This window comes from Heterocephalus glaber, unplaced genomic scaffold (assembly GCF_053883595.1).
Source record: "Heterocephalus glaber isolate CG9 unplaced genomic scaffold, H.glaber_assembly_v1.0 deba00001606, whole genome shotgun sequence".
NCBI classification, from domain to species: Eukaryota; Metazoa; Chordata; class Mammalia; order Rodentia; family Bathyergidae; genus Heterocephalus; species Heterocephalus glaber.
In genome coordinates, this window is record NW_028258377.1 from 10,339,620 (window position 1) to 10,360,533 (window position 20,914).

General features: G+C 38.9%; 1 long non-coding RNA gene across 4 annotated transcripts in view; it reads right to left on the bottom strand.

The window, feature by feature from the left end:
* LOC147822921 (uncharacterized) overlaps nucleotides 1-20,914 on the bottom strand; it is a 408,296-nt gene that overhangs the window by 144,554 nt on the left and 242,828 nt on the right. For 3 of the 4 annotated variants that reach the window (XR_015444741.1, XR_015444739.1, XR_015444742.1), the window contains exon 5: nucleotides 2,803-2,838. The exons of the other annotated variant lie outside the window; for it this stretch is intronic. This is a non-coding gene — a long non-coding RNA (uncharacterized LOC147822921). The remainder of the gene's footprint in view (nucleotides 1-2,802; nucleotides 2,839-20,914) is intronic. 4 annotated transcript variants of the gene reach the window in all.

Genomic DNA, 20,914 nt, shown 5'->3' on the forward strand with positions numbered 1-20,914 from the left:
CTCAGCCATAAAGAATGAGAAATTAGAGACATTTATAGCCAAGTGGATGCACATTGAGGTGATACTCTTAAGTGAAATAAATAGGACACACATGAATAAATACCAAATAGTTTCTCTGGTGTGAGAAACTGAAAGTGTAAATAAGGACTAAATGTATAATAGGTAATGTGAAATAGGAAGAAAAGGGGCAAAGGGGAAGGAAGTGGGAGGGCTAAGGGAAAGGATAGAAGGGAATGGGATTAATATGAGAAAATGGAAAAATAGGAACAAAATCTTTGTAAATAGGGAGGACTGGAGGGGTTGAAGGGAGGGCTGGGCAAGGGTGAAAAATAAGAACCAAGAGAGACTATGTAAAGGTGCAAATTTCCAATGATGAATGTCATTATACTGTATACCTAAAATGTACCATTGATTAGAATGAATAATTGATAATGTAAAATAGGAAGAAAAGGTGCAAAGGGGTAGGGGTATTGGGAGGGGCAGGGGAAAGGAAAGAAGGGAAAGGAAAAATGATGAGAAGTGGAAAAAATGGAAATAAAGTCTTTGTAAATAGGGAAGGGTGAAGGGCATGAAGGGAGGGCTAGGAATAGGGAAAAAATAAGAACCAAGATGCATTATGTAAAGGTACAATTCCCAATGAGAAATGTAATTGTGTTGTATACCTACAATGTACCAATAAAAGAATTTAATTAAAAAAAAGAACAAAATATAAAACTTTTAACTTCATGTCCCTAATGAGTGTATAATACGGTCTTGTTATTGTACTGATTAGTATTTTTTGATTCTAGTGTTCCACACCATTCCTTGTGCTGTACTGGCTCTTTATCACCTTCTTGTGTCTACTTTTTAATTGGGTTGTCTATTAATGAGCTCCAAGAATTCTTTATATATTCTGGCCATAGGTTATATGTATTATAAATATGATCTGTTTAAGGACTACTTTTCATTTTCTTAACGATGTCATTTAAAGTTCTAAATTTTGATGGAATCTCATTTGTCAATTTTTTTCTTTTATACATCATGTTTTTTGTATCCTAGGAAATTATTGCCTACCCTAAATTCATGAACATTTTCCCTTATAATTTCTTCTTAAAGTTTCATAGTTTTAGTCTTTCATATTTAGGTTCATAGATCCTTTCAATTAATCTTTATGTATGGAAATAAATGGTTGAGGTTAATTTTTTACATATAGATAACAGGTGTTCTAGTACCATTTGCTGAAAACACTATCTTTTCTTCTGCTCTTGAGTTGAGTTTACATTCTATAAAATGTTAATGTTAAATAATCTTTCAAAACTCAGTGGACCATATATGTGTAGTTCCATTTCCAGATTTTCTGTTTTATTCCACTGATCTATATCGTTTCTTACGCCAATACCGCCCTGATTACTGTAGCTTTAGAGGAAGTCTTAAAATTAGGTAATAAATGTTCTCCAACACTGGTTTTTTTTTCTTTTTACTTTTCTAGGTCCTTTGTACTCCCATATAACTTTTAAATTTCAATATCCAATTCTCCATTTATAGCAAGTATACATAGACCTGAATTTTTATATATACCTTGTGTTTTCTAATCCTGCTAAATTCAAATACAAGTTCTAGGGGCTCCTAGAGATTTCTTAGTATTTTCTCTGTAGCTGAGCATTTCATCTACATATAAAGATTTTACTTCTACCTTGCCAATCCTATGCTAATTGATTCTTTTTATTGCCAGACTATTTTGGTTTGGGTGTATGTTCCAAAGTTGAATAGACAGATGAAGAGTAGGTATATCTGCCCTTTTTCCCCACTTTAGGGAGAAAGCATTGTATCTTTTCCATTCATATAAGGTGTTTTTGCTGAAGTATGCAGTACATGGCTTATCCATTGAGAAGGTTCTGTTATACTGCTAGTCTCCTGATAGCTTTTACCATGAACAGCTGTAGAATTTAATCCAATACTTTTTATCCAACTACTGACAGGATCATATGGCTTGTTCATTTCCTCTGTTATAATAATGACTTATGGGGGTGGATCTTCCAATGCTGAACAACACTGCCATCCCTATAATAAAATCACTTTCTACATACTGCCAGGTCTGACTTCTAAGAGTTTGTTTTGTTAAACAAATTTTTATCTATTTTCATACTTTTTTCTTCTATTATCTTTATCCAATTTTAGTATTAGCACAATGTTGATTTCCTAAAATGAGGGGAGAAGTGTTCCTTCTTTTTTCTGCTTTAAATGTTTGATATAATTCATCAGTTAAAATGTATATGAGCCTGCTGTTGTCATATAGGTCGGTTTTCAAGCTAGGTATATACTTTCTTTAATAGGTGCTATTCAAATTTTATATTTCCTCCAGAGTCAGTTTCATTAATTTGTCTTCAAAGATACTTCTTAGAAGTTTTCAAATTTATTTCAAAAAGGATTTTTATAATATGCTTTCTATAACCTTTTAAATTCTGTGAAATCTGTGGTAATGTCCTCTAAATTTTGATATTGTAATTTAGAAAATGTATAATTGATATTGTGTAATAGGAAGAAAAGGTCTAAAGGAGCAGGGGGAGTGGGAGGGGTAGGGGAAAGGAAAGAAAGGAAAAGCAAAAATATGAGAAAAGAAAAAAATGGAAATAAAGTCTTTGCAAATAGGGAAGAGTGGAGGGGGTGAAGGGAGGCCAGGGGAAAAGAATAAGAACCAAGATACATCATGTAAAGGTAGAAGATCCCAATGATGAATGTAACTGTAGTTTATATCTAAAATGTATCAATAAACTTAATAAAAAAAAATTCAGCTGCTTCTTAAAAAGTTAAATATATACTTACCCTATGACCAAGCACTTCTTCTCCCAGGTATTTTCTCTAGGAAATACAAAAACATATGTCCACAAAAAGACTTGAAGAACAATAGTCATAGCAGCTTTATTCATAATAACTCCAAACTGGAATCAACTCAAACATCCAACAACAAGTGAATGAAGTGTAATATATTTATGCAATGGAATATTATTAAGCATAAAAAGAAAAAAGGAACAAACTATCTGTTGTAGTCAGGGTCTGCAAGGGAGTAGATTTAATACAGGACACATAATTTATAGGATTATTTTATAATAGCCACCCAAAAAGTTAAATGTAGAGGAATGCAAGGGATATAGCCACACACTAGAGGCCCAAAGAATCCAGCCAAGGGTCTGGAGCCTACAGCAATGTCCCACACAAGTCCAGCTGAAGGCCTAGGGTCCAAAGCAATGTTCTCTATGAGTCCTGCCAGTGGCCTGTCTTCTGCTTGTCTGTATTGAGGATCTGCACCTGGAAGGCCCAAAGGCCAGTGGTGGAAGCCAGAAAACCTGCGCCAGTGGGGTGAAGGATTTTGCCACCAGTCTGAGGGATCTACATTGCAGCCAGGAAGTGACACACACGGTGAAGACCAGAGCTACCCTGATGAGAATAGCAGTCATTCCCAGAGATAGAGAGGCCCTGAGCTCCTCCTCAACAAAAACAGCCAAGTTCGTATCAGGAAAATCAACCACAACAAGCTTCTCCTTGAAAATCAAGAGCCCACAATCTTCTCCTCCAGTTCTCTTTTTATGCCATTGGCAACAATCCTCAGGTGGATCTTCCATGCCCAAATCATACTGATTCAGTTTAGCTGGGCATTCCAAGTTGCCCATTAGTTAACATACCACACTATCATACACACAGGATAAATGACCTCACAAATATGTTGAATGGTAGAAGACAGACACAGAGTACAGACTGTGTGATTTCATTTATATGAGGTTCTAGAAGTGGCAAAACTAACCCTTTGTTATAGTAACAAATCCATGTCTTTCTGATAAGGAGAAGGGTGGATAGATTGAAAAGGGACTTAAAGAATCTGTCAAACATGGTTAAAATGTTCTATCTTTGAACAGAGGTGGTAATTGGAGGTAGTACAGGCATTTTTTAAAACTCACACACTTAAAATGCATATATTTTTATACCTAAATTATATTTTACCTAAAATATCAATAAATAAATGTTAAATGATTCCCGTGGTACTTGGAGGGAAGTAGTAGTAGTTCATAATCAGGTGAATGGAGGCCTGAAGACACCACGCCTTTATCCACGGACTCTGCTGATGTGTGAGAATCCTGCAGCAGGAAATCATTGACACCACTGGGTAGTGAAGTAAGCAAACAATTAAACGCAATGAGGAAAATGCTCTAACAGACTTGTCCAGCTGTTATGGGAACACAGGAGGAGGTGACTAACTGCCAATTAGGAAGGTTTCAAAGCGGAAGTGGCATTCAGACTTCTGAAAGGAAAAAATCAGATGGAGTAAATGATAATAAGGAGAAAAATACAGGCAGAGCCAAAGGAGTAGGAAACGGCATGGATTTCTCAGAAACAAAAGGAATTCAGGATGGATGAAGGATGAACTGGTGATGGAACTGGACAAGGACCATGGGACCAGGCCCCACACATGTATGAATTCAGATTTTCCCCTGGAGAAGAACATGGTCGGGTTTTGATCTCAGACAGTTCACCGTGGGACTATAGGAGATGCATTAGATGAACTAGAGTACACAGATTAGAAAAGGAGCAAGGAGAAAAACTAGAGGCTACAGGAAACCAAGACAGAAAGCAGGTCACAAGTTCAAGTTTATTATCTCTCTCAAAATGGAATTGTTCCTAACATCTCAATCTCTTTCAGCTATTAGAAAATAATTCAGCATTTCTAGTTATAGAGCCATTAAGTAGCACCAGAGCCTCCTTGTGATTAGAAAGGAGATATGCCTATGAGCATCAGCTGGTGCAAATTCCTCTTTATGACCAACAGATCTGGCAGGAATTTCAAAATAGTGATCACCCCACATTCTTGGATACCAAGTGCCTTTCCATGCCATATTGAATGTGAAACTTTTGTTTTTGCCAGTGCCTCTGGGAGTTTCTTCCATTTACTGAAGTTTCTGTGCACACTGTAGACATCCCTGAGTCTGAAGTATATACCTAATCTTGCCATTTGCTTTCCTCCCACATCCCCAGGAATGGGCTAATTCTCTTTATCCTAATGAGATCCACATTGCAAAGCTGCACCACTTTATTTGGTGTCTTCTGGCAGTTTGGACAAGAGGTTATCCCCTTGAGCCACATCATGTTCAACTACTCAGAGAAAAACTGGAATGAAAGACAGGAAACTCACCCTAAATATTTAGTGGGATGGAAACACTCCAAGTCATTCCTCTATTGAGAGTACTAAGAATAAAGGAACAATCCAGGTTTATTTTAGAAGGAAAGTGTGGTAATGAGTCCGCCTCCAAGTTTCAAGTATTCATCTATCCAAGAAATAATTACTGGGCACTACAGTGTGGCCCTATATTGTTTGCTGAAGACCACCAGAGGAGAGGGTAGGGGATTGTCTTGAGAGAAGAGCAGAGGCAGTTCACATGATCACCTCAGAGCTCTGTGACACTACCCAAACTGCTGCCCTGTTCTTGTGGAATGTGGGTCTTACTGGGACCTGTGGCCATGCTGAGTACAGCCTGACACATACTCCTGACACCCAGGACAAGAGGATTCTCAGCTCTGAGACTCTGATACCCTGGTATGTTGTCACGCAGAGCAAAGAGACCCATCTTCTCTCAGGGAGTTGCTGAAGAGATCAGTTACTGCTCCTTGAGGCTGTGACTTCCTGGACTCTGGAAGGAGGACAACAAGAATGTGGACAGGGTTTTTCCTGAGCCTCTTCACCAGCAAAAGTGCCCTCCTTCTTCCAAGAGATCTGTGCATGTGTGTGTGTGTGTTTGTGTGTGTGTTTGAGTGTGTGTGTCTCCCTCTGTCCTTCCCTCCCTCCCTCTCCTACCTCTTTGTCTACCAGCCCCAACATGAATGGCACCTCCTCCGTGAAGCCTTTCTGATCATTCAAGGCAGAGTTAGATCCTAAGTCCTCAGGGCTGTCCTACTACTACTTCTATGTCAGGGAGGAAATGACACTGTAGTTCGGCTCAAAGAATGGGTGGATCTGGAAGGATTATATATATAATATACATAGGGATTAGTCACAGTGTGAAGTCTTGGAAAAGTGAATGCACTCACCTTTTCATTCATTCAGTATACGTTGTTGAGCTCTGATTACATGTCAGGTCAGTGTACAGCAGTAAGAATTTGAATGGAACCTAGTAGACATAATCCTGGCCTACAGAGAAGTGGACTACTAAACAAATGCTTGTATCTCTCACATGAACACATTTGCTTTCAGAAAAAAGCAATCTGCTGTGTTGGCAATGACTGTATCTGTGTCATCCTGACCTGCTGGTTCACTCTTGGAAAAAGACTTGGGATTTTATAGCAGATTATTAGCAAAATCCTCTAGGGATTTGTATACATGAAAGAGAACCATAATCTCTATCCTACTTTAATATATAAATAGGCTTTTTATTTTCTCTTGCTATAGGCTGGATAGGAAACATCGCAGAAATTTTGTGTTTCTTCAGTTAAAAGCAAGATGTATTTTTCTGGATTTTTTCCATTTATTTCCCCATAGAAAGAATTATTTGTTTCTAAAAGGAAAGAAAATCTGCTCATCAGCTCTGTACCCTTGGAAATACAGATGAGTTGATTATTCTGACCAGGTTGAATACCACAGTATTTAGAACAGTGTGAAAGAGGGAAAAAAAAGATTGTTCAAATATTGTTTCCCTTTGAGAACTAATTGAAAATTCAAGGATTTTCAAAGACTATTCATACCAATTTCTAGGGCTGTGGTCCTCTAAATTTGGATGGTTTTGATCTCAGCCTGATTTCATTATAGCTTCTTCCAGCCTCTTGTCCAATGAGTTATATGGCTTCTTAATCAAAAAAGTATATGGAGTAAAGTAAATGTGGTTGTCTGTGGGAGGTGCTATGATGTGGGCATGGTGAGGCCCCCAAGGGCAGATGTGTTGGAAGCTTGATCCCCAGTCTGGTAATATTAAGAAACAAGGCTTAATGCAAGACAAATTAAGACACTGCAGCTGCCCTCCGAAGAAATTAATGGTTTTCTTGGGACCCCATTTAGTTCTTGTAAGAACATCATTGTAATAGAGCAAAACTGACTCTTCCCTACTTTCTGGCTTGGTGTCTCATCATATGATCTCTCACTTTTGCAGTTTCTCCTACCACTGTGATAACATCCAGCATGAGGTCTTCATCAGTACCATGCCCCCAAACTCCAAAACTGTGAGCTAAATACTTATTTTCTTTATAAAGTACCCAGCTCAGAATCTTCTTATAGCAATGGAAAATGGTCTAACAAAAAAGGGAATGTGTAGTACTTTTTGAAGCAGTGAGTGGCTCCTTGGAGGGCCAAAGAATGGTCAGAAGTGGAATTTGTGAGCCCCAAACCTGACAAGTGGTTCTTAGCACTGTCGGGACAAGCTCAGTTTGTAGAGGAACCAAAAAGAGGCTCAGCATTTATTCATCCAGCAATCCCATTCAGAGGTGTCTGGGAGGCCTTTGGCCCCAACAGGGAATAAAGAAGTGTCCTGCCTGGTACAGATTCATAACATTTCACAGAGAGGAAGCAGCATGTGCAGAAACATGGGGTGTAAATAGTTCATGCAAACTTCAGGTTACCTGCCTGACTGGAATATTGAGGGCATAAGTAGAGGAGAAAGGTCCTAAATATATTGGTGTTACTTGTTAGACACTATGTTTAATCTGGTCCAGCACCCAAATAACTAATCCTTAAGTCTTTCTGGGCAAGCATAAGCCAATTACTTCACTTTCCTGAGCCTCAATTTTCTCATCTGTAAAATGAGAATGCTAGTATTGCCTCTCAGAGACTTGTAAATGCAATAGTAATCAATAAAATGCACATGGTCCCCCCTCATAGACTTTGCATTCTCATAAATAGCATGTATTATATACCACATGGTATATGTTATATATTATTATTGTACATTAATACATAACACATGTATTATTATATAACACATATATAACATATGTCTGGCCCGATGACTAGTATCATCTAAGTTCTCTATCTGTCACTCTGTATCACCATATCATTGTTATTAGTTTGGCCTCTGTCCATAAGCAATGTTTTCCCTACCAATCTGCATTTACTGGGGACTCAAAAAATAACTTCATATGCAAGCCAATCAGATTTTTCTAGTCTTCCTAATCCATTCCAGTGTAAAGGTATTGATTCATGTTGACTATTTTAGAGATAATTAGAATGCATAATTATTTCCCTTTTAATTGGTAAATTAAACACATCCCTTGAAGAGAGATATGAACAACATAAACAGTAAAACTATTTGTGCAAGGAAACTGACCTCTATAAATTAACAAGAAAATTAAATGGACTGGAAAGAACTTTCTATGTTCTCCTGAGTTTTAAGGAAATAGTTCATCTATCTGATACCAAAGAAAGTCATAAATAAAATATTAGCAAATGGATTCAAGCACTAAGTTTAAAGAATGCAAACTGCTGTCAGTGCCAGAATGGTTCCACATTAGGAAATGTATTAATGTAATTAATCACATCACTATATGAAGAGATAAAAGGAAATGACTGTCTTGATCAGGCCAGAGTAGCTTTCATTCAGTGGCTCAGCTCTGACTGCACTGACCCCAAATGCATCAGAGGAGGTAGACACAGCCATGACAGGACCACCTTTCAAGATCAGAGTAAAAGGCGCAGGAAAGAGTAATGGGCTGGGGGCTCAAGACAGGTGCAAGGAGACAAAGGATAGCATACACAGATGTGTTTTAAAGCATCAAATACCAACACACTTATAGCCTGTAGTATAGGGAGCCATTATAAGTGAAATATGTTAGTATTAGGAAAAGAGGTGAACTGTCTAATATCAGCAAGTCACACTGTGGTTATCTGCATAAACTCTGACTCCAGTGGTATTTTTACAACCTATCTCTATTGTTTACTAACTGTAGGACTCTGGGCAAGTTACCTACCCCCTCTACACCTTATACCTTCACTTGTTAAATGAAAGTAATAATAATGGTATCTTTCTCATAGAATTGTTATAAGGATTAAATGAATTGATATTTATAAAATGCTTAGAATAGTGCCTGGCTGTGAATGTTAAATAAAATAAAATTAAATTAATGTCTTCTACAAAGTAGGACTCGGTATTACTAACACTTAATACTACAAAGTATAGAAAAGATTAAATTACATTAAATGGTAGATATTCTTTCTTTCTGACTGGGTACATGGAGAAAGATTGGTACAAGGAATTGAGAGGATGTCAGATAATTTGAGGAAGAACTGAGATTAAGAGCTTCTGATGCTACTTACATCATCACAAAATAGAGGGTTCTCCAAGCTGTTAGCCAGAAACCCCACAATTTCATTTTGTCCCAGAGTCACCCAAACTATGACAACAATAGAAAGAGGGAGCATAATAGAGGCTGGAGGCACAGAAAACTGCATGAGGACCAAGGAATGAGGAGAGAGAGCCCTGGAGGAGAGCCATGAGGTGGAAGGTGGACCATCATGTTTACTTCTGTGTACTTCAGTAGGATCTAACTCTAAGACAATGAAAATATATTAATACAATACTTAGGTAGTTAAAAAAATTTGTCAAGTGCAAGATGTTACCACATGGAGAAACAGAGTAAAGAGTATATGGGATTCTTAATATCATCTCTTACAACTGCATGTAAATCTCTGTATACCTCAAAAGAAATTTCAGTTTAAGAAAGAGTACTAAAGAGAGTATGCTTGAAAGCAAATCCTGCATTGTCTTCCTTACTGCGATTTCAGCCACACAGCAGAGAGGCAGATGAGCACATATTTTATATGTGGAAATTATTATTATGACAAAATGCATATATGTCATTGTGCACATGATGATGCTCGGAGGAAAGGCCAGCCAACAATGTCTTGAGCCAGTCCAAGTTTCCTTTGCTCTGGTTTCTTTGCCATGGGCCATGGTTTTACTACAGCTTGTCAGTTCGGAATCCTGGGGTTGCTTGTGCACTAAGACCTGACCTGGCTCAAAGGTAAACATAGAGAAGCCAAATCCAAAACAGACACATGAACCCAGAATGCCAGGTCAGCCTGATAGCTATTAAAAGCCAGCCTTGGGTTCAAATCCCTCACTTACTAGCTATGAGCTTTGGGCAATTTTCTTAACCCATCTAGGCCTGTTTCCCCATCTGTAATAATCAGATTATAATAGTACCAGCCTATTTATAAGATGAAATCTCAAGAAAGTTCAAAATAAGTTTGGTGGAACCACTTTGAAGGTATAATAAGCTTGTGTTAACTATTGTTATTCTCTTATTATTTTATGAAATTTCACTTTTTCGTAAAATAAAAAGAAGTATATTAATGTCTACCCTCCCCCAAAACCTTTGTAAAATAATATTTAAGTAATAAAAGACATATGCTATGCAAGGACAAAGAGAATCAAGAGTAGACCAAGGAAGGAAAGGTATCAATAGTACTGTCAATATACAGAAAGTTGTTGAGGGAAAGTAACAGACCAGATTGAGCACAGGTAGTCAAAATCTGAAATGTCCACCCAGCTTTCTTGTAGACTACAAGTATGTAAGAACAGAAGGGACTTTGGCAATCCAAAGATCTTTTTTTAAATGGAAAACCAAGACCCAAAGGAGAGCAACTGGTCCAGGGAGATGTGGCAGTGAGTGGCAGAGCCAGGACCAGATCCCACTTCCTAACTCAAATCCTCATGCTTTGCCATCAGGCGTTTCTTCCTCCTTGACTTCATATTTTAGCAGGAATTTCTAGAGTGCTGGCCACAGTTAGGATTTTCCATTTTTCTAAATCTAAGATTCCAAGTACCTAAAGGAGAAAAATGAGGACTACTGAGATGGAAGAAAGGAGAAGTTCTGGGAACCAGGAGGAGCCCTGAGATGTGTATGTAGCAAAACAGAACCCTAGAAGTCTGTTTTCTAGAAACTGCCTGCAAAGGCAGACATGCAGCGCAGCAGGCGGCAACATGAAGCAGCCTGCTCTAGGTGTTTTGAAGCCAGTGAAAATTCAGAATGAATTCACTGCTCCTCCAGTCCCAGGTGACAGCACTGCTGGAAGCCTGACAGAAGTTCAGCAAATTAATCTTGCATATTTTATGAGTCCTGAATGTTGAATCCATAGCATTACTGATGTTGATTACTGTCTTTTCCAGTGCAAGGGTGGAGGTTTGTTTTATGGCGATTTCAATTATGAATAGGTGTTCTACCCCAAGTCACACATCAGCTGCTTATAAGCCAGAATGTGATAGGTACACAGGCTCTTGAAGGCCATGAGCTGCCCAGACATGCTTTAAATTTAAATTTGATGAGAAAATAGCTCCATTTCTAGAGAAATAAGTTATATTTCTCCATGTTTTGTGTACTTTCCTGTCAGCCCTGTTCACGCTTTGGATTTGGAATTGCATAGAAATGGAATATGACAGCATTTCTGCTTTAGGCTCCTTTCTTGTATTCTACTGGGAATAGCTGGCATTTTAATATTGTCATTTTGTGTGCAAACTCAGGTAGAAGTAAATGGCCTGCTGATCCTGACACAGTCAAGATTAATTCTCCACATTATGTAATAGGTTCCTAGCTTTCTTCAATTGAAGGCGAGGACGCTTGCATATGGTACCCAGAAACACCAGGGGGCACTGCCAGAAGACAAGGTGGTATCAGGCATCCAGGATGACTGGACTGTGAATACCCTTCATGAGAGCTGGGATTCCTGAAAGCCAGCCTTCCTCTACTTAAGCCATCCATGTGTGTAGCCAAGCACAGTGCTCTGTGCATCTCAATTTGAGAGAGACTGGAACTCAGCCAAGTGATTGCCCCATTGCAAAGATCAAGGGCATCATAAATGGAAAGAAGTAGATCTTAAGCCTGACTTCTCATTGCACTGGGGGGAGATACATAGGGGGCACTGAGGTACAGAGGCAGGCAGGGTCTGCCTCAGGTTATGGGAACTGGAGTTTCACTTTGGACTAAAATCAGTCCTCAGTACTCTAATTTCAAGGCTAAGTCTAGAAGGTCCAGAATATATTCATTTCCCTCCCCCATTTTTGGTATTTACTTTCTGGTTCCTCACATTAGTCTCTGAAAGGACAGCAGGTGTTAGAAGTACGATAGTACTTCGTACAATCACACCAAATCCCGTCTTGAAGAATGCCACATGTTGGGTTCTCTTTTCTGTTTTAAAAACACTGTGGTTGGTCCCACAGCAGTCCCACCCCACAAATTATGGTTTGCAGTAAAGCAGAGTGGCAGAGAGCCAGGATATAAGCACTGTATAGGAAATTTGTTTCCCTTCAGCTCCACTTACATAGGTTGACCCCTACATTCTCCATTTCACAGCCATGGCATCTGTCCTACACACTAATAGAATTAAATTTGACTTTTATGAAAAGAAACAATGTATTGTAGATATTTGTAGGGAATCCCCATAGAAACCAACAGTTCACATCTTCACCATTCTGTGACCACAAAACAAAGATACAGTTTTTAGTACCCAAATGACTACAGCATAAACTGCACTTATATAAATCCCTCTAGAGCAAATTCCCAGTAATTTACCCACGCTCTTCCTAAACCTCCCTGACTGGCCAGGCAGAGTTGCCTTTCCTTTGATCACTGCTGGTGAAGAGCACATCATCCAACTTTGGGCCAAGGGCTCAGCTGGGATGTGAACAGACAGCATGGGTCCACGGAAGCATGAGTCTTCCTGAAAGGCAACCACATTCTCTGGATCTGTCCTAAAAGCCCATGGCTCTGCCTCACTGGGAGAATAGCTATCCTTTCCCCTCTCCCAACATGTCTCGATGACAGGGCCTCCACAGCCTCTACAAGGTGAGCCAGGTATCATCATGCGCATGGCCTCCCACGCTCTCTTCACTCTTGTCACTACAGATAAGATACTTCTACACTTTCATCCAATGCTGGAATTCTTCCTTCTCTTTCATTTCTCTCCAGATTGACAGTAGAAGCCTCTACATCCTCAGGAATACAGCAACATGTGGAAAAGAAAATCATATGACCAAGAGTAAATTTAGACCAATATCAGACTTTTATGACAATTAAGAGTAGCACAAAGAGTTATCCCAACAGTGTACTCTGCCCTGTCTAAATATGGCCCAGATCCTCTTCATAATCTTTCCCCAATACTAAGAGGTGGGTTGAAGCCAGTGCCCTTCTTTCCTTTAAGTGGTTCAAATCCCCTTCCTCTGTCAACAGATGCCAGATGAGAAGACTCATAAGATATTCAGAGACAGGCATGCACATACCTAACCTAAATGTGAGGGACAATAAAATTAAACAAAGCAGGCATCTACCTCAGAAAGAACACACTGCCAACCCCACTAACGGCCTTTTCAGAATAGAATGCTCGTCTCAGTCTTGAGGTTCCCCAAGAAAAACAAGTTATTCATTGTCCCATATCTCCACTACCAGAAATTTAGAAGGCTCTACCCCAAAGACAAATTAGTGTTCACTCAAAAACTTCAAAACTGGCTTCAACTCCTCAGATGACAGAATTACAGTTTCTTAAAAAATAAAATGTAGTATCTGCCATACTTCATGCCACATGTAGATGAATCTCAATGCTGGTCACATGGAAATACCAACATGAATGTTTCTAGGGTCTTTAATCCACACAGGAGTTGCTGAAACAGTTGCAGCTATTTTTTTAAAACATAAGATGGCAGAGACACAGCATGACCAGGTGCTAAAGTGCAATTCTTGGTAAACTGAAGCCTTTAAGGAAAATAGGTATCATAAACATAATGGCCCAATTCACCACATCGGTTCCTTGAAAATACTTCCTTTTTTTTCAAATAAAGAAATAAACTTATGGAGCTAAGTTAGTAGGCCATAATAACTTAATATTCTACATTTACTTGAACAGCCAAAAATGGAAAAGATCAAGCTTCAACAATGTTCCAAATGTTAGGAGGCTTAGAAGAGTCAACTCACCCTGAGACCACTCTCTCCTGTGATTTGGACCAACAACCGCCCCATAAGTTCCACCTCTACTTCCCCTGGTTGCCACCATTTCTTCTAGGAAATACCACATTGTTGGAAACAAAAGGATTCTCTGAGGCACCCACTACCTGACCCAGACCCTACTGCTCTCTGGAAACTTCCCAGAGTGCTCCAAATGGCACAAGATAATTAAGTTGTTGGGGCAAGGGGTGTATCATAAGCTCTCAGAAGGGCTCAAAAACAATTCCCCTTGGTCACCTCCTTTAGACCTACCACCAGCTTCCGGCTCACTACAGAACTTTGTCACATATCAAACAGAGGACCAAGATAAGAGATAAGCAAGGGAGAAAAGTGTGACACACTTCTCAAATTTGCCTCAAGGGGTGTTCTCCAAGAGACACCTCAGCCCTTATGAAGAGAGAATTCTTGACTGAACTAACAGATGCACCTATAGGAGTCTGATGTCCAGTGAGCATTTTTCCACACTCCACAAACACATAGATGACACCCCAGCATGGATGGTGGAGCTACTGTTAGCCCTCTGTGCTCATCTAAAATGGCCTGTGTTCAATGCCACCCTCCTTTATCCCTTACTTTCCATTTCAGTATCCATTTCTGTTGCCAGAATGATTGCTCTTTAAGGGTGACACTGAAAACTTGACATTCAGGACAGAGGGAAGAGGACTGTTGGGATGTCCCTTCTGCCAACTATTAGGGTTGCTTTCCTCAGGGTCTTGAAGAGAGGGATGAAAAGTGATCAGCCTTCCCTTCCTCTTTTTACTAATTTTTCATGGACTTACACTGGTGGATGGCTCTGAAAGAGCTAAATATAGAGAGCTCAGCATAATCCCTGGCATATCACAAGTCCTGATCTAAACATGTCTATCCACTCAGAGATCTCTTGAATTTCCTAAGTTCCTCCTGATACCATATACATGCAATCCCAGCTTCAAGGAACTTAGGACATAAGTAACACCACAGATAAAATTTCACAAACACCTACAAAGATGAATATAAGGAAGACATCTTTAAGATAAACAACCTCCAATGTAGCCAGAATATTCTCCTTAGCACTAGCAATAGCCACTCTCCTTGGTTTGTGATTTCAGACCCAGTGTTACCCATTTCTTGGTGAATTTAACTTTGTTCCTTTCATTAATAGAGTCTGAGTGCCCTTTGGTTCTTGTCTGGATTGGCACGGAAATGAGCTGAGAAGTATAATCTTCCAATAAAGAAAGCACATATGAGAACATATGTTAGCTCTATAAACCAACAATCTCCATTGTGACTGTTAAATTCTTTATTTCCGGTATTTCCTCAAATGCTCCATGGGGAAGCTACCAGCAGGAGTGACAGAGTGTGAGGGTAGAAATCAGACCTAAGGCAAAGCAAATATCTCTCTTATGCCTCTCTTGCCAATGTCACTAAATTTATTGATGGCATAATTGGAAACATTGGCTTTTATCCAAGTGTTGCTTCTGCAAGAGGGGCAAGAGGTGAGGGAGCTATAAAATGCTAATTGCTCTACATATAAGTCCAGCGCCACCTGCTCCATGCTTCTATGCCACATCAATCACTGCACACTCTAGTCCTACCAAACTAAGAAACTTCACTAGTAAGTCCTAGTAAGGAGAATAATTCATGCTGACCTCCCCAAGTGCCTGTGGCTTCGGCCTTCATGATTAACAATTACAATATGAGCCTTTAAGTACATCCAATGCTCTGAAAACTCCATTCCCTGTGCTAAAAAATCTCTGAGAGCACCAAATGAAATAGTAGTGGGGTCAGCCAAGCCAACAGTTTCACAAAGACAGAGACACAGCCTCAATCTGTCACCGCCAAGTGCCCAGCACATCTCCTGACACTGAGCAGAGGCAAAATACATATTTATGGTCTCTCCTTTTTGGTTGTTACCTTTATTTCTGCCACCCTCACACCTGCAGACACACACAAGGAAATGCAGCTACACAGAAACCTATAGCGAGACACTCAATAGCACATGTGTGCACAGATAGACACAGGCACACCCCTATATACATGTGCATAGACAGCCTAAACTTACTAGCAAGATTTGAGGCTAAAAATTACCATTATTTTTAAATAGGTTTGACAGTCCATTTTGCTGGAGAAATTACAGTAAGTATACCAAAGGGACCTATGTTGTTTCATTATTTCCCAGTTGTACTGGAAAAACCATTAGAGTTTTCTAGGTCAACCTCTTCATTTTAAAGGTGGGAAAATAGAGACCCAGAAAGGGAAGCGAATTGCTTAAGAGAATTAGAGATGGTCAGAAATGAATATGGTCTTTGTTTTGCGAGATAAATAACCCAAGTTCCTTCTGGTGATGACTTCTCTGCACCATGACCACCACCATTAACTTGTTAAGAAAAGGGGCTGTTGTTTATTGAGTGTCCCCTACTTGCTAGCCATGGGATTGGGCTCTTGTCATACACATTCTGGACACTGCCTTTGCTTTAAAAATACATCCAGAAATGTTTTTCTACTCCAGCTTTTGAGAGTTGAAGAATAACTCCTCTCTTCCATAATGTGCCCTGAACTGAGTGTCTAACATTTTACCAAAAAAATATATTAGTCAGGGTATACTACATCTGAGGTTAGGTTGTAAAATGACTTCAGCCTGTCTATCTGTCTGTCTCTCTTCACTTACAGGGGGAAGGGGGAGCTGTCAAGTCATGCCCTATGGAGGGGCCCACATGGTCAAGAACAGAAAAATGAATGAATTCCGAGATCAACCTCCAGCCACAAACAGCTTATTTGAAAGATCCCAATCCAGAATTATCCAACTAAGTGACTGCTGGATTCCTGACCCACAAAAACTTTAAGATAATAAATGTTTGTTGTTTTACACGGTTAAGTTTGGAGTCTTTGAATAATTAATATAGGTCTCTTTGGCCTAAACTGACAGAAAGATGTCACCGTCATATTGATGCCCACACACTGCAGATGGGCTTCCTTACCCATTTCTCCTAATTATTCCACACACTGTCTCTTTCATTTAAAACTGGAATTTAGGTAATCTCTTTCAGTCTTTTCTTGCTGTAAACCCATTGCTCCCATGATCTAAGGTACTGGGTATTTTTGGACTAACTTGTTTTTAGTTCCACTTAGCTAAAAAAGCAAACACACTAATGAAAAGTGAAACTACAACAACAAAATCTCCAAAGACATGATGTACCTGTCTGATATGGTATAAGCTGCTTCAAAATTGCTTACATAGCTACAGCACCACTCAAATAAAGCATCTCATTGCTTTGTGCTTGATCTGTGATTTTGAGCTACAAGATGAAAATTTTCCAGTCCACTGAAATACATGCGAACATTAAAAACATGTCAGTGTGGTGACCAAGACAAAAGACTTGCATGCCTAAAAACTGAGTCTAATTCTTAGGAATGTGCACTTTCGGTGCATGAGCAAATTAAGTGAAACATTTATGGAGGGATAAAATCGCACAAGTATGAACACATAAGGCCCTTCTGGGTTGTTTGGTGAACATGGGAATTTTGTCGGGTAGAAGATGATTTAACGGACTAGTGAACTTGGAAACACTGTTGGGAATTCAGAGGTTTATACCATAGGAGAGCTACTGTGATAAGCCAGCTGTGATTGCTTTAGGCCATTTAGGGAAATGTGCATGGTATTTTTTTTCTCACTGTCTTCACTCTGTTTGTCCCATCCCTGGCTCACACTTCCTCATCTGGGTGTTAAAGCACTCCAGTCTTTTTTAGAAGAGTTAGGAACAAGTTTTATTACTTGAGGTAAGTCTATCACCATGGGACCCAAGGCTTTAACCTTTCCTAGTTTGCAGCATGCTCACTAGGTCTTTAAACTGACTTGGAATAATATCATCTTTAACCTCCAGGAAACAGAAAAGAAAACTAAATTGGGCTTCCTAGCTATTTAACAAATAACTCATAGCAATTAGCTTTGGTTGTGGGTACCATCACTCTTCATTCTTGCTCAGTTTCACTCCCTAGTTGAACTCCCAAATGAACTCCAATAGTTGTATGTATCTGCAGGAATCTAGCACTCTGGGTGGGAGTTGATGCTGCAGGTCTGCTCATCCTCAGAACCACCAGACCTAAACCTCTTCTCACAGGAGAAGCACACCGACAACAATGGCCAACTCCAAAGTTAAACCTCTCCATTTCCGCAGACCCCAGGTCCATGGTTACCAGGATAGAAGGTTGTCTTATAAAAGATGTGGCATCATCTAAGGTAAAATATGGCCAGAGGAAGTCACATGAAGTGGATAAAAACAAACCTTAATTGGAAACAAAAACTTGCTTTTGGAACTAGAGATAAGGTAATTTTAAAATACTGCCTGTATAAGCTTCCTCCATTCATCAGTTCCACTAACTAAATGGATTTTTGAAACAATCAACTGGAACTGTAATCTATATTCCAAGAAAGAAAAAGTCATTGTCTTCACTAAAATTTGGGGCTGTATATCAGCACATGCTAAAACATAAAACTGAGTAAAACAATTTGAGATCAAAGCTTGAAAGCGTGCAGAAGGATGAAGAGTAAGAAACAGCCCTTAGGGACACCATTTATTGTCCCAACTGTCAATAAACTCTGGACTACAGTTTTACTACATACCTTTCTATGCTTGTTTCATCACCTATAAAATAGTATCTTCCTCGTGGGGCTATTGCAATGATTAAGTAAGATCATGCAGTAGAACAGTTCTTAGGTATTTCTGTTGATTATTGTTACTTTCACTATCCCACCCATCTCTCTAGGCAGTTCTACATGGGAAAGCCACATAATAACCACAGAGCTGCTAGATGAGCATATAGTTTGCATATTAGGATGAAACCAGTGTTTAATGGCATTGCCCAGGCCTGCTGCTTCATCTCAGTCAGATAGGATAGGTTTTATCAGTCAGGCTAGGATATTCTAAGTCCTTTACTAAGACTGCTTCTATTCCGGGCAGATGAAAACTATTTGTGAGTCTTTTTGCCTCTCTCCTCTAACTTTCTTCCTTTTTAAAATCAAATTCTAGACAATATTTATTAATGGAGAATCATTGTTTCTCCTTCAAGTCTTAGTCTATCTCTGCCATGACCGGTTTGTAGTGATTGTAACATTTTCCTTTAAAGGGGCTCCCTTATTTCCTTTACTTCCTTGTTCTCAGTGGGCACTGTACTGTGTTCCTAGTTCTCTGTGCGACTTTAATGTCTTTCTTATTGACAAATCTTTGGCCAAGGGAAATTTTTTGGAAATCTGTAGAATTATCCAAAGAATTTAATATAGATAATACACAGGTTCTTCCTAGTCTGGTAAGATTTTCTTTTTTTCTGAGTTTGATGAAGGCTATTAGTGCCTTGTGGTTAGAATTACTTATCTCTACTTAAAATGGAATAAGGATGTTATCCAACAATGATTTATTGCTCTAAGGAAACTAGTACTAAGGAAATAATAACTTGAGTTATTATTACATACAATCCTGTTAGAGTTTAGGCTGATCATGGGGCATTACAACATAACCGCCAGAGGAACTACATTGAAGATTAGAAAAAGCAATTGAGTAACAACAGTAACAATAGCTTTATTTTGTTTCTAATGACATTTTTCATTATATTTTAAAAATGTCTTATAAATAAATCTGATGATCCTTAGTTATTTCCAAAGGATATTGAAGCCAAATCAGATTCTCATATTTCTTATAGACAACAAAATCCACTTTCTTTAAAATGCCACCCTAACATAAATAAAATTGATCAGGTCAAAGTTGTCTGGTTAATACTGGAAGAGATTTTTCATATGCCAAATATTTTATATGTATTGCAATATTAATTTTCTACAACAAATCTTTTAGGTAGATATTATGCAGATGAAAATGCTTCTTTAAATTATCCATGTAAGAGAACTAGTAAGAGATGGAGTTCGGACTTTTTTCTCATAATTCAATCTGAAAAGCATAAGCCACTCTACAGTGGCCTCAAGTAGAGAGAGGGATTTAGTACACTGACTAAAGCTACAAAATTGTTGGGAGACTAAGAGAAGCAAAAAAGAGGAAGTCGTGGTATGATCCAAAGGTGAAAAAGTACTGAGAATCACTGTCCCACCCAGAGCCCGTACCTTCCAAATCAATACGCCTTGGCCCCACCGATAACAATGTGGCTTCTCTCCTATGGCAGCTTTCTGCTGGTGCCACTGTTGCACAACTAGATGAAGTTCATTTCTCACTGCGCTCAAGCATTTTCCTACTGGAAGAACTAAGTGTGATCCCTGCTGAAAAGAGAGCCAGGATAATGTGATTTACTGGCTCTCAGCCTACTATACAGAGGACCAAAGGCTTCTATGGATAGAATTTAGGGAGCTCACGAACTCCAACACCACCATTCTCACTAACCTTTTGCTAAAATTTTATATATAATATATGAAATATATATATACATATTGGGTATACAAATTAATAGTCTGTGACATTTTTACCAATGGAACTCACAGATAAGCATTAATAAAGAAGCTAACATATTAGTATATCACAAATTTATTATTTTATATATTCTTATAGATAATATAATAGGGTTACTACTAAACCTTATGCATTTTATTTAACCTTATAAAAATATTACTCTGAAAAGGAGTCCATGGGCTTCTTTAATGCTGAAAGCTCGGGTTACAAAAACACTAATTACCATTGTCCTAGAACCAACACACAGAATTTGAGATCTGAACCCTTCCTGTCAGACTCCAGAATCTGTCCTTTAATCATCACACTGCTGGGCTTTGGGAACAATCCCTTTAGCTTTTTTGGTTGCCATAAAAAACCTGAGTTTTTGCAGCTTACTTGGCATTGATACAACCTTGGGAATCCCTGGAGGAGTACTTTTTTCATCCAGAGGATCAGTTCTTTTTGGAGGATGAGAAGGAGCATCATCTTTCATCATCTTTAAAGCCCACTCTATTTCCCTACACACTGCTTTTTTATTTCCAAGGAGCCTGTTTCAGTGACTTCATTAA